General features: G+C 46.0%; 1 protein-coding gene across 1 annotated transcript in view; it reads right to left on the bottom strand.

The window, feature by feature from the left end:
• The window catches only part of HTR1E (5-hydroxytryptamine receptor 1E), a 31,204-nt gene extending 21,453 nt beyond the window's left edge, over positions 1–9,751 (bottom strand). Inside the window, exon 1 of the mRNA XM_057380711.1 lies at positions 9,526–9,751. The gene's annotated coding sequence lies outside the window, so the exon portion shown is untranslated. The remainder of the gene's footprint in view (positions 1–9,525) is intronic.
• Positions 9,752–10,690: the final 939 nt, after the last annotated feature.

The following is a 10,690-nucleotide window of genomic DNA, read 5'->3' as shown; positions in this document are numbered from 1 at the left end:
CCCCCCCCAATCTACCAAAAACCATTCTATCATAAGTGAAAATTCAGACTGGTTGATATTCAGAATGATTTTCATGATCAGCAGAATTGCTCAGCCTTGTACTGCACACAGTTTGAACCACACATGCAGGATTTCATGCCTCATGGAACAGCTTAAAAGTATACTATCTAAAATGGCCCAATATTACATCAGTTTTGGTGCTGTACTGGATATTGAGATTGTTTAAAGGTTGTTACATTAAAAGTTCCATTAAGATATTTGTTGTTGACTCAATTTTTATTTTATGTCTAAAATACTAAAAGTAAAATTACCATGCTTTCCTGCTGAAGAGAACATTAAAAAAATCATTATTTTATAAGCCAGTTCCAGAGAAAAATAATTTTTCTGAAAATAAACCATGGTATCATCAGCATCATGAATTAAACACACAGAGAAGAGAGATATTACATGCACTCTAAGTACAATTTCTGAAAGAAAGATACTTTCCCCCTCCTATCTTGGATAATGCCCATTGTGTGTCTGGTTAGAAGGCAATAGCTTGGTTATGGAATAATGGAAATTTTATCTATGAAAGTGCCGCCCGCACATTAAAATCATCACACAGCTCACAGAGTGCTGTCTGCAAGTTTCTGGGCTATAAATCTTTCAGTAAATAAGGACTATTTTACTGTGGCCCGTAACATTAGGTGAATTTCTTATTAAATGGCTGACTAGGATGTACTATGCATGAAAAAGAGAAGATCAAATTGAGCTGTGCTGTAAAAATTAGATGACAAGATGAGACAAATGCTAGCCTTGGCATTTTTAACCCACTTTTACATTTTCCATTCTAAGTTCAAGCTCCAAAGCCTGTGTGGCAACAGCTCTACTGYTTGTTTCTGGCAGTGGTGCACCTGGAGATCCCAGGGCACAGCTGCACAGCAGGGAGAGCCATRAGTGTTTTAAGGAATATTAATATTTAAAGGAAAGCTTCTCTATTGGGCTGATCAGTGACACAGGAGCTGGTCACACCTGGAGCACTGGTAAAGCACGGGAGATGGATGCAACTCACTCCCATTCACTTGTGGGAAACTGCTTTAATTAAGGTTGGAAACTCTTGGGGTTCTCTCCATCATTTGACTCTGGCTGCTCTGGAAKCACCCTTTCCATCCCTGTTTTTTGGCAAAGGACAGCCAGGGTGCATGCAGACAGGGAGCAATGAGAAGCTTGTCCCCTGTCACAAGCCTTACTGAATGGTGTTGAGTGTGGCCAGCAGATGGTGGTGAATGCCAGCCCCCTCKGTCCCTGAGGAAGAGCTACAGGACCATTTTAAGTGTGTGTGACACAGCCTGCATGTCCTATGGAAGGTATGGAAAATCTCCTTTGCATATGAATAACTTGGGGAAGAGCCCACACTCAGATCTAGTCACCTTCTGAATTCCCCAAAATATAAATGAGCCAGGATAGTAGGATTTTACCTTAGAAAACTCCCTCAGCAACCAAAGAGTAAAGAAAATGAGCTTAAGAAAAGTTAAATATTTTAATATGGTCTGGAAGACATTTAAGTAATGTGTTCTTCCCTATTTGATTATATATTAAGAATTCATTTACATTCTTATCAGTTCCCAGACCTCTACTGGCTCCAGTGGGCATCACAGTGCCTGAGGGGTATGGACAAAACCCCAAAGCATGCGCAATGAATTTGTATAGATAGCAGGGACTSAGGGAAATTGGCAGGATTTTTTCTTCCAATACATTGCTGTGACTGGGCCAAGTGCTTCCTTCTGCCCTGGCCCTGGTGCCTGGACCTGTCCACATTCCAGGTTTAAACCATTCTGGTAATGCAAAGTGGAGCCTTAGCATGAGCTTGGATGTCCCTAGGGCTTGGCCAAGATGTTCTCACTTGTTCTTCTGGCTGCTCTTGGGAAGCATTGGGAAGGACTCTCTGCTAACACTTATTAACAGGAACAGTTATCAGAAACTGCACCGTTGTGAGTTTCCAAACATCCACACTGTGCTTTTTGACAGCAAGTAAAAACTGTTACAAATACCTCCACCAGTAAATCCCAGTATATTTATCACCCACCCACATATCAAACTTGCCTCAAAGCAAGCTGTGCTTAAGCCTCTAGTGCATCTAGTTCTCTTCATATGTTTTTTCCTCCTCTATGAAATAAGTGCTTGCCTTTTTCTTCGTGGTTTTTTTTGTGTGTAATTTGTTTTTAATTATAGAGTTTGCAAACAGTTCTTCTATTATCAAATACCCGGGAAACAAGCAAGCTTTGCTTTTGTATGATATGCATTTACATTTAGCAGTTKATTAGAAAAGTTTAATCATAGGTCAGAGCCTAAAACCAGCAGTGATTGAAAATTGATATTTTGACACTAAATGCTGTAGCCTTCTCAAAGAGACAACTGGACTACACTGAGTCATTAAGAAGTGTCAATTTCTATTTAATATGATGAGATTTCAGAGCATATTTGACACAATTGCTGTTAATGGAAGATTTCTCCATTTCGTGTGTCTTTCACAGACACTTCTGCAGCTTCTGGGGAGAAGAGAAAGTCTCTGTTTGCTTGAAACTCTTCCAGACAGAGATCAATACAAGAGGTTAAATGCAGGGCTTGTTTCACTTATTTAATAATAACAAGAATAAAAAACTCTATGTAGGAATTTCTTTGCTTTCTTTTTCCAAACTTCTCCACAAGCAGGAGCAGCTAGCACGGTATTCCTTGCCTCCAAACASCATTTTGGACCCCTCAGACCCCACTGAGGCTCAGCCAGGCAGCACATCCCATCACAGAAAGACTTCTTCAAGCACAAATTGTAACGATCTTAGATAACTACTATTTCTCATACCAGAATAAGAGTTTACCATTTCTTACTCACTTTCTTTGATTTGTTCTCCTCTGTAAGAAGGTTTATTTTCTTCTGTGTCCATAGGTAGCCTGACAACTGGAAAATATCCAAAAAAGATCACAGGCTCCCTAAGAGCAAAAGRCTCAAACAGCTAATGAGAGCTCCCCCAACCCTTCCTTGTGTCCAATGGGTGAGTTTTTCCAGGACCCATGGGAGGAATTCCAATATGGACAAGACAATTGCTGTTTTTCAGAGGAACACGGTGTGTTTCAATATTCCTGAAAGCTGTCCTAAGGCTCAGCAAACTGTTGCTGTGTGAAATGCAGCCCAGAGAAGCTCTCATATACACATAGAGCAGGGAAGTACAATTGAACTCAGGTGAGYGTTCAATTCATTCCAGCCCCAAATGTATAATTTGCCCATTTATTCAGGAATTTCTGATCTTTGTTTCAGTCCAGTGAACAAAACCAGTGATAATCTGGGCTCTTAATTCAAGAAGATAATGCACAGCATAATTTGAATTTTAGCGGTCTCCACACTGTGAAGCTCACACTCCCACTGTGCAAAGCAGTTTTATCAAATATTTACAGCTCTGTGAGACCATTTTCCTGCTTCATGCTGGCCTATGAAATGTAACAGCTAAAAAGGCATTAGTCTCACCAGGAGGAGAAAGGTGGATACTGGACTGTCACAACTCAGGGACACATGAATTGTATGGAAAACCACCTGAGCAGCGACAGATAACACAGCAAGCTGTGTCAAACAGAGAGCTGGGCCCAGCTGGGTCACTTCACTCTGGKCAGTCTGGTCTGACCCTAACAAGTTTGGCAACATCAGTTGGAATATCTYGTAAAAAAATGTATGCATGCCTGCTTGTCACCCATTCCAGACCTCACCCAATTCCCAGACTGGATGCTAACTACTAACCTATTTCAGCAGTTTAAAAAACACTTTGTTTTAATGTCCTTTAATGAAGTGTCATTGTAAATGGATCAAAATCAAGTTACTGTACAAACATGTGAATTGTGCCTTTGTATTATGACCACCCATACTCATGACAGGGTCTTGCTTGGCAGCCAGCTCAGGTATTGCAACTTTGGATATTTTGGGATATGAAGCTAAGACACCACATGGATACTGCTTTGCTAAGCTCCAAGTATTTCCCCTCATGCAGAACTTCACACACATAAGAAATGCTGCTACTCAAAAGCATTACTGCAAGAACAGAGCAGGGTTGATGGGAAGCTGTCCACTTAAAATTAAGATATTAATTTGACTGGCAGTCATTGTGTGTTTGTAAGTCAGGACAACATACTTACAGCTCAACAGTCTACAAAACTCTGTCTAGGAGAAAATTGAAAGATTTTCATCAACTAAACACTTGAAACAAGGCCTGGAACATTCAATTCGGTGAAACAAGGAATAGTGGAATTATCCTGGTAATTTACATGTGAGCTCTGACTCAGTGCTTTCAGGCAGGGAATAATTCCACATATGCATCCCTAATGAAACAGGATCATAAATCTTTCTGAATGGTACTTTTCAGTTTATATGCTTGGCTTCAAATTCATCTCCTACAGAAAAGACACTGGAAGACAGAAGCAGCACAGGGTCCAGCCCATGGAACATAGTTCAAGACAGCATTTTGCTATGTAGAACCCCATTTGCATGCTGTTATCCTAGTTTGAAATGGGTATTTAAATGAGCATTTGTAATGGGTATTAAAAGAAAAAGACAAAAAGGAGAAAAGAGCAGAACAGCAGGGCAGATAGCAGTTAGCCTGGTCTGCTTGATTATAAAAAAGGAACAAAGAGAGTAACCAGAACCACTAATACTTTAATAGGAGTATCTATCTAATTTAGCTTGTGGGAAGGAAGAAGTTAATCTGAAAGTAAATGAATGTGTAGGTCTATAAATATCTCTCCTTTTTTTTGCTACTTATGCTACAAGCATAAACCGAAGCCTTTTTTCCAACAGATTAAAAATAGAGGTGGATCTGGAACAAGTCAGTGTACTTGGGCCCTGGACTGAAAGTCAGAAATGGTGAGGTGTTATTACAGCACAGGTAGCTGCAGAAAAAAGAGGGTGTCTGAAGGGATAGGAAATAGTCAAGGGCTCAGGTAGCTCTTGGGATTAGGGCTGTCCATCCTGAAGAACAGGAAATGTGCTGCCCCCCTCCTCTGAAAGGCTCTGCCAGAGAGGCTGCTTCATCTGAGATCTGGGTCCAGGAAAGGGATCTATCCTGGCTTTCCGTGACTTCTAGCTCTTACAAGAGCATAAATTGGTAAATCAACCAGCAGCATAATTAGAAGCTGTTAGCATGATATTCCTCCAGGATATCCAAACTTGGAAAGTCTTGCAGGGAAAAAGGGATAATTCTGCAAGTGTGGTGCTAAAGGTCTCAGTGCATCCTGTTCCCTGCCAGGCTGAAGCCGTGGCATTTGGCCAGAAATGTGAAGAAGCAGGGTTTCCAGTGATAGTAACCAAGTGACAATGCTGAGGACTAGCAATATGCTGTTCCCCACACATTTAAAATTGTATTTGTTGAGCTGCTGATATTGTAGCACTGCATATTTTTGATAGTACTGCAGAGACTGAATGAGGGTTTGGGGGTTACCAAAAACTTCAATTTTAGGATCCCAGACAGACTCTTGGGAGAACATGAACCTCAGAGGCAATTTTGTAATGAGCTTCTGCAACAGACAAATACTTGATTTGCCTGCTCGCAAAAGAGATGTCCTTTTGTGTCTTTCTGTGAGAATGGGGCTGAGCAGGGAGAGGCTGAACCCCATGTCCCACGGGCCCTTTGGGAAGGGAAGTGTCCAGCAATAGGTGCTTAAGGTGATGGAGAAGAAAACTCTTCTTCTTCTAGGTGAAGAAACATTTCAACAGTATGGGTGGTGTCCAGAGTAGAGGCAGGAGTGGACATGTCCCCTGGCCCAAGCAGTCAGGTGGGGAGGCATTCCCTGAGGGCTCTGTATGCCCCAGAAGCTTCCAGGTGGGCAAAAGGAATAAGCCAGCAAGACCACAGAGGGCAAACCGGCATTTAGAAAGCCCTAGGCAGCAGTCACAGCCTTGGCAACTGCCTCAAGTAAGATTAAGCCTTGTCTTCATCAGAGTGGACTTCCAGCATTTTGACTTATTGTTCCCATTCTGGATTTGAGGAAATAGTAAGGAAAAGGGTAGTTCCATGGGAGCCAAGGAGTTAGATGCTGAGGCTGATGAGTTTGCTTGTTGGGTTTCTAAATAATTTAGAGGCCCAAACTTTTTAGTCCAAATTAAATTTTTTGCCTGTGGGACTAAAGAAAAATATCCCTTTGTAGGAGTAACTCCCTGTTACAAAAATGCCCACTGCCAAGTACTGCCCAAGCCCAAGATATCTGAGGGTATTCCCTGTGCTCTTTCAGGGTATTTCCTTGCCTGGATGGGARTACAACTGCTGCTTCCCTATGGGAGGTTTCTCAGCAGTCCAGCACCATGGTCASAGTGGGGCTTGAGCTCACTGGCTGCACAGGGAGCTYCYTYYCTTTCRGAGCAGACTTACAAACCTGGAGGCRACAAGCATGTCCTGCTTCAGCTCACTCGAGGTTAAAGAGCCTGATTAATCTCCCTCTGGCCATGTTTTTAAACCCTTCCCTGCACCCTCACCAGCAGTTCACATTGAAAAGCTCYGTCCCAAGGGCAGTCTCCTTCAGCCAGGACCCCACCAACACTGAGCTGTGGGACCAAACCCCACCACACATTTTGTAGGGTGCACTCCTCCTTGTGCAGCCCTGTGACATGTCTGGCTTTCTCTCAGCATTGTATTTTTTATCCTGTACAAGTGCTACCAGGCAAGCTGCTTTCCATACTACATTTTTGCAGCAGATTATTCCCAGCTCAGCATGATGSTCCCTACCTGGCCTTCCTGAACTCACTTTTGCAGATCACATCTCTACTTTACCTCAGTTACATTCAAATTCTGACCTCCTCTGCATCTGATGAACTTCCCACCACAATGACCTCCACAGACCCCACATTTGTTACTGCCAGAACTGTCAAGAACACAAAATTATCTGTGTGAAAAAGGTTTAGAAGGGCTAATCCACCAGCTGTTTGCAGAAGTGAAATCTTAGGCAGGTATTTAATTTTACACAGGTTAAATRCTGCTGAATTTATGAGAGCTGCTCATAAAAAAACCCCCATATTTACATGCTTGAGCATATGSAAAAATAGGTGCTGGCTTTTAACACGCTGGCCACTTTATAAAGGACAACCAGAGAAATATTTTCAGTGAAATTGTGCCAGGGATTAGTTTGACAGACTTAATGTAATTAGATGGAGATGAATTTGGCCTGGTGACCTTTTTCTTTCTCCTGGTGAACTCCCAGTGTTTGACCAATGACTCTYCAAATAGCTTTCAACTGATTTAAGGCATTTCTTGCTGTTTGTGTTGAGATTTATTTTCTCCCTTTTTAATATACAAGACTAGTCCCTTTGTGTCCTGGAAGAGGTCCTTACGCCTTAAACATATCATTCTTACAGGGAGGTTATGCTAAATCCAAGCCACTTTGTCAGAAAAGGGGCTGCTGGCAGCTTCCTCTTTGCTTACTAATGAAATTGCCAGCAAGGGGCACCAGGATTTCAGCAGAAATACCGGGATCAGGGAAATACAAAATTTGAAGCTGACAACCACTGTCTTTAGGTGGCCACTTGGTGAAGCTGGTGGGTTTTAYAGAAAACAAAGCAACTCCTAAAAATGCCACCACCACCAACAAAGGCACATTGTTAAACAGCAACAGGCTAAAGCTCAGAACTGCAAAACCAGCACTGCCTCTGTCTGCACACTCCTGAAGCTGTTAAACAACAACACAAACAGAAATGCATCTTAATTTTATTAAAGCTCTTAAGACAGGCATGCTTATCTGCATCTTGGAAAAAATGGGAAGATACTCAGGATCAAGGATCCAGATGATTTCAGCATGCACAGGACTTAACACAGGAAAAACAAGGAACAGTAAAGTGCAATTTTCTCTAATTTTATAGGAATCCTTACAGAAGAACCAAGCTATTTAGAAATAAATGCTAGTCTTTGGACACTTTAATTATATAATGTTGTCCTTTTTCATGCTGGAAAGTGCTCTGGTTCCTGCAAATTATCTGTGTATCTGGTGCCTGACAATCTATGCTTTAGTTGCTTACAAATGAATTGGAGATCACAGTTTTAACAAGAAAGAGATTTTCTGAGTGCTTGTATTTTTTAAATTGGGCAGATCACATGAAAACTGCCCTTCTAGTCCTCCATGAGCATGAAGGGCTACTGGCTCTTAAAAGGTTGTAATCTGCATTTCAAGACAGAGTGAAGAATAGCTCACTCCATGCTTAGGGACCTCCAAAAATCCCCCGGAAAAATCCACAGGGCTGGTGATTACCCAGTTCTTGTGCAGAGAGGCTGACGATGCTGTTCAGTCCATGTTTTCCCTCAGTCGGTCTGCCTTGAACTTTTGAATGACTGTGATTCATGCAACTGAATGCTTCAGTGAGCAGTACTTAAGCCCTGGTTTAGGGAAGCACAGAAGCACATTTGCCTTCAGCCTTGCCTTCAGCTTCTGAGTAATTCCACTGAAGCTCATGGCACCTAAGCCCTCACTTGAATTTAACAAGCACTTTGCTAAGTTGATACCACTATTACATGTTTCTCTGTGGGAAGGTAGTGCACCATAAAATGTACAGAATTGGTGGGCTTTTTTTTTTTTTTTTTTTTTTTTTTAAGTTAGAGCTCCAGCTGTCTGAATGCATGACCTCATGGCAATTCCAATCCTTTGAAACTGAACACTTCGGATTTTTTTTTCTGTAAGAGTCCCAGCCACCAGGAAATAACACAGATTAARTGCTTTATTCTGCTAACAGCACGTTAGCAGACCGTGGACCCAAACTTGAAGCGTAAGGTTGGTTACAAACAATAAATTGAACTGGCTCTGTTCTCTGCACACCATCTCTCTAGATACACATACAGAAGGACCCCACAACCTGTGGCCAAATGAAGGTCTCGATTCTACCTGATGCTCGTTTTGAGTCACAGGGACTACCAGCTAAATGAACAGTCTGACACCTGCATCCCATGCTCCCGGAGGTCCAATCCTGAAGCAAGGAATACAGTCTACCTTGTACAGTASTGAGAATAACTATTTTCACATCCTGTGCATCATTTCACCGCTCATCCCCCACTCAGGTGTGCGAAAGCAAGGGCAGAGCAYTGCCCTTTCTACCCATTGAGAGGTTCTTTAGAGACAATGTCACAGCACCACGAACAGAGACCGGGGATACCCGGACCGGGGAACCCCGGAGAGCTCGCTGCTCACCGGGACCGCGGGAGCGCCGGGCACCGCGGGGATACACCCACCYCTCACCCCCTCTCCGAGCTTCTCGCCGGCACCACAGCCCCCGGCAGAGCCCCGCAGCCCTCAAAGACCCCTCTGGAACCCCGCCTCAAGCTCACGAAGGAAAACTTCACGGTTCACGGAGAAACCATAGAGCAGCATCTGCCGCCCGCCCGCCGCTGTGCTAGCGGGGTTTCCCCTCGCATCCCGTCCCCTCGAGGCAGCAGCGGGGGATGCCAGAAGAGGCTCCCCGCACACTCCCGCGGTCGCTGCGATCCCCGCACGGTTCCGTCCCTGCTCCCGCCGCCTCCAGCCCCGGGCACTCACCTGGGCTCCGGCGGCGGCGGCTCCTGTTGCCCCTGGCGGGGGTGGCCGCCGCGGGGAGGGGACCGAGCTCCGCCGCCTCCCCGCAGCGTGGCAGCAGCCGAGTGCCACTCTGCSCCCCGGCACGGGATTTATCGGCGGCAGCGGGCGGGGAGGGGGGAAACGCCGAGCGGAGCCACTTCGGGGCGCGCCGCGACCGCGGGCAGCGCCCGCTGCCTGCCCGGCCCCCTGGGCGGGGRGAGCCGGCGGGGTCGCGCCGAGAGGCGGGGAGGAGGATGATGAGGATGGGGATGAAGATKRGGATGAAGATSRGGATGAAGATGAGGGTGCGGCKGTTCCGTTCCGCTCCGCTCCACGGCGGCAACGCGGCACCGCCCCCGCCCCAGCTTGCCCGCTGGGGAGCGCCTCCTCCCGCGGCCGGACACTGCCGGACACCGCCGGACACTGCCGGACACCGCCGGACACCGCGGCTCCGGGCACCGGCGGCGTGCGGTGCGAGGGGACCGTGTCCTGGCTGCCGCCGGCCCCGCTCCTGGCGCTGCTGCCGCTGCTGCTCAGGCACGGCCGTGGGGGCTGGGCTCGTACCGGGGCGCTGTCGGGGCGTGGGGCGGCTGCAGCTGCCGCCCTGCCCGGATCCCAGCGGCCGGGCTGGAACAGCCCGTTCCCGGCTGGAGCTCAGCGCGCCCTGCAGCGGGCAGCCGCACCGAGAGAGGTGTGTCGGCGGGCAGCGCGCTTTCCAGGGATGGTGCCCGATGCAGGGACCGTCTGGGAACCGGGRGAGCCTGCGTGGGGCTCGCCCGCTCCTCGCAGACTGTCCCTCAGAACCCCGTGCTCACCGGCGCCGGAGATGCGCTCCTGGAGCAGGCGGGGCTGGAGTGAGAGCCATGTGGGCTTGTGAGCGTGTTTTGGGATTGTAACGCTGCGTCCACTCTGAACACACGGGAGTGAAGTCGCTCAGTTTAGCAATGCTTACCCTGTATAGAGTTATAGATACCCTGTGGAAGAACCACGGAGAGATTTAGAGGCCATCAATGACTCAGAATCAAGTAGCTGTTCCCTCTGAGAAAGACATAATTTGAACTAGTAATGTTAGCTTTGTCAAATGCAACTTTGATGTTATATTTTCTACCAAGTAGGTAGGATGGAAGCTACCCCACATACCAAATAT

The sequence above is a fragment of the Malurus melanocephalus genome, unplaced genomic scaffold (assembly GCF_030028575.1).
Source record: "Malurus melanocephalus ecotype Western Australia unplaced genomic scaffold, MMel_1.1 scaffold_467, whole genome shotgun sequence".
Lineage (NCBI taxonomy): Eukaryota > Metazoa > Chordata > Aves > Passeriformes > Maluridae > Malurus > Malurus melanocephalus.
This window is presented reverse-complemented; position numbering and strand designations above follow the sequence as displayed.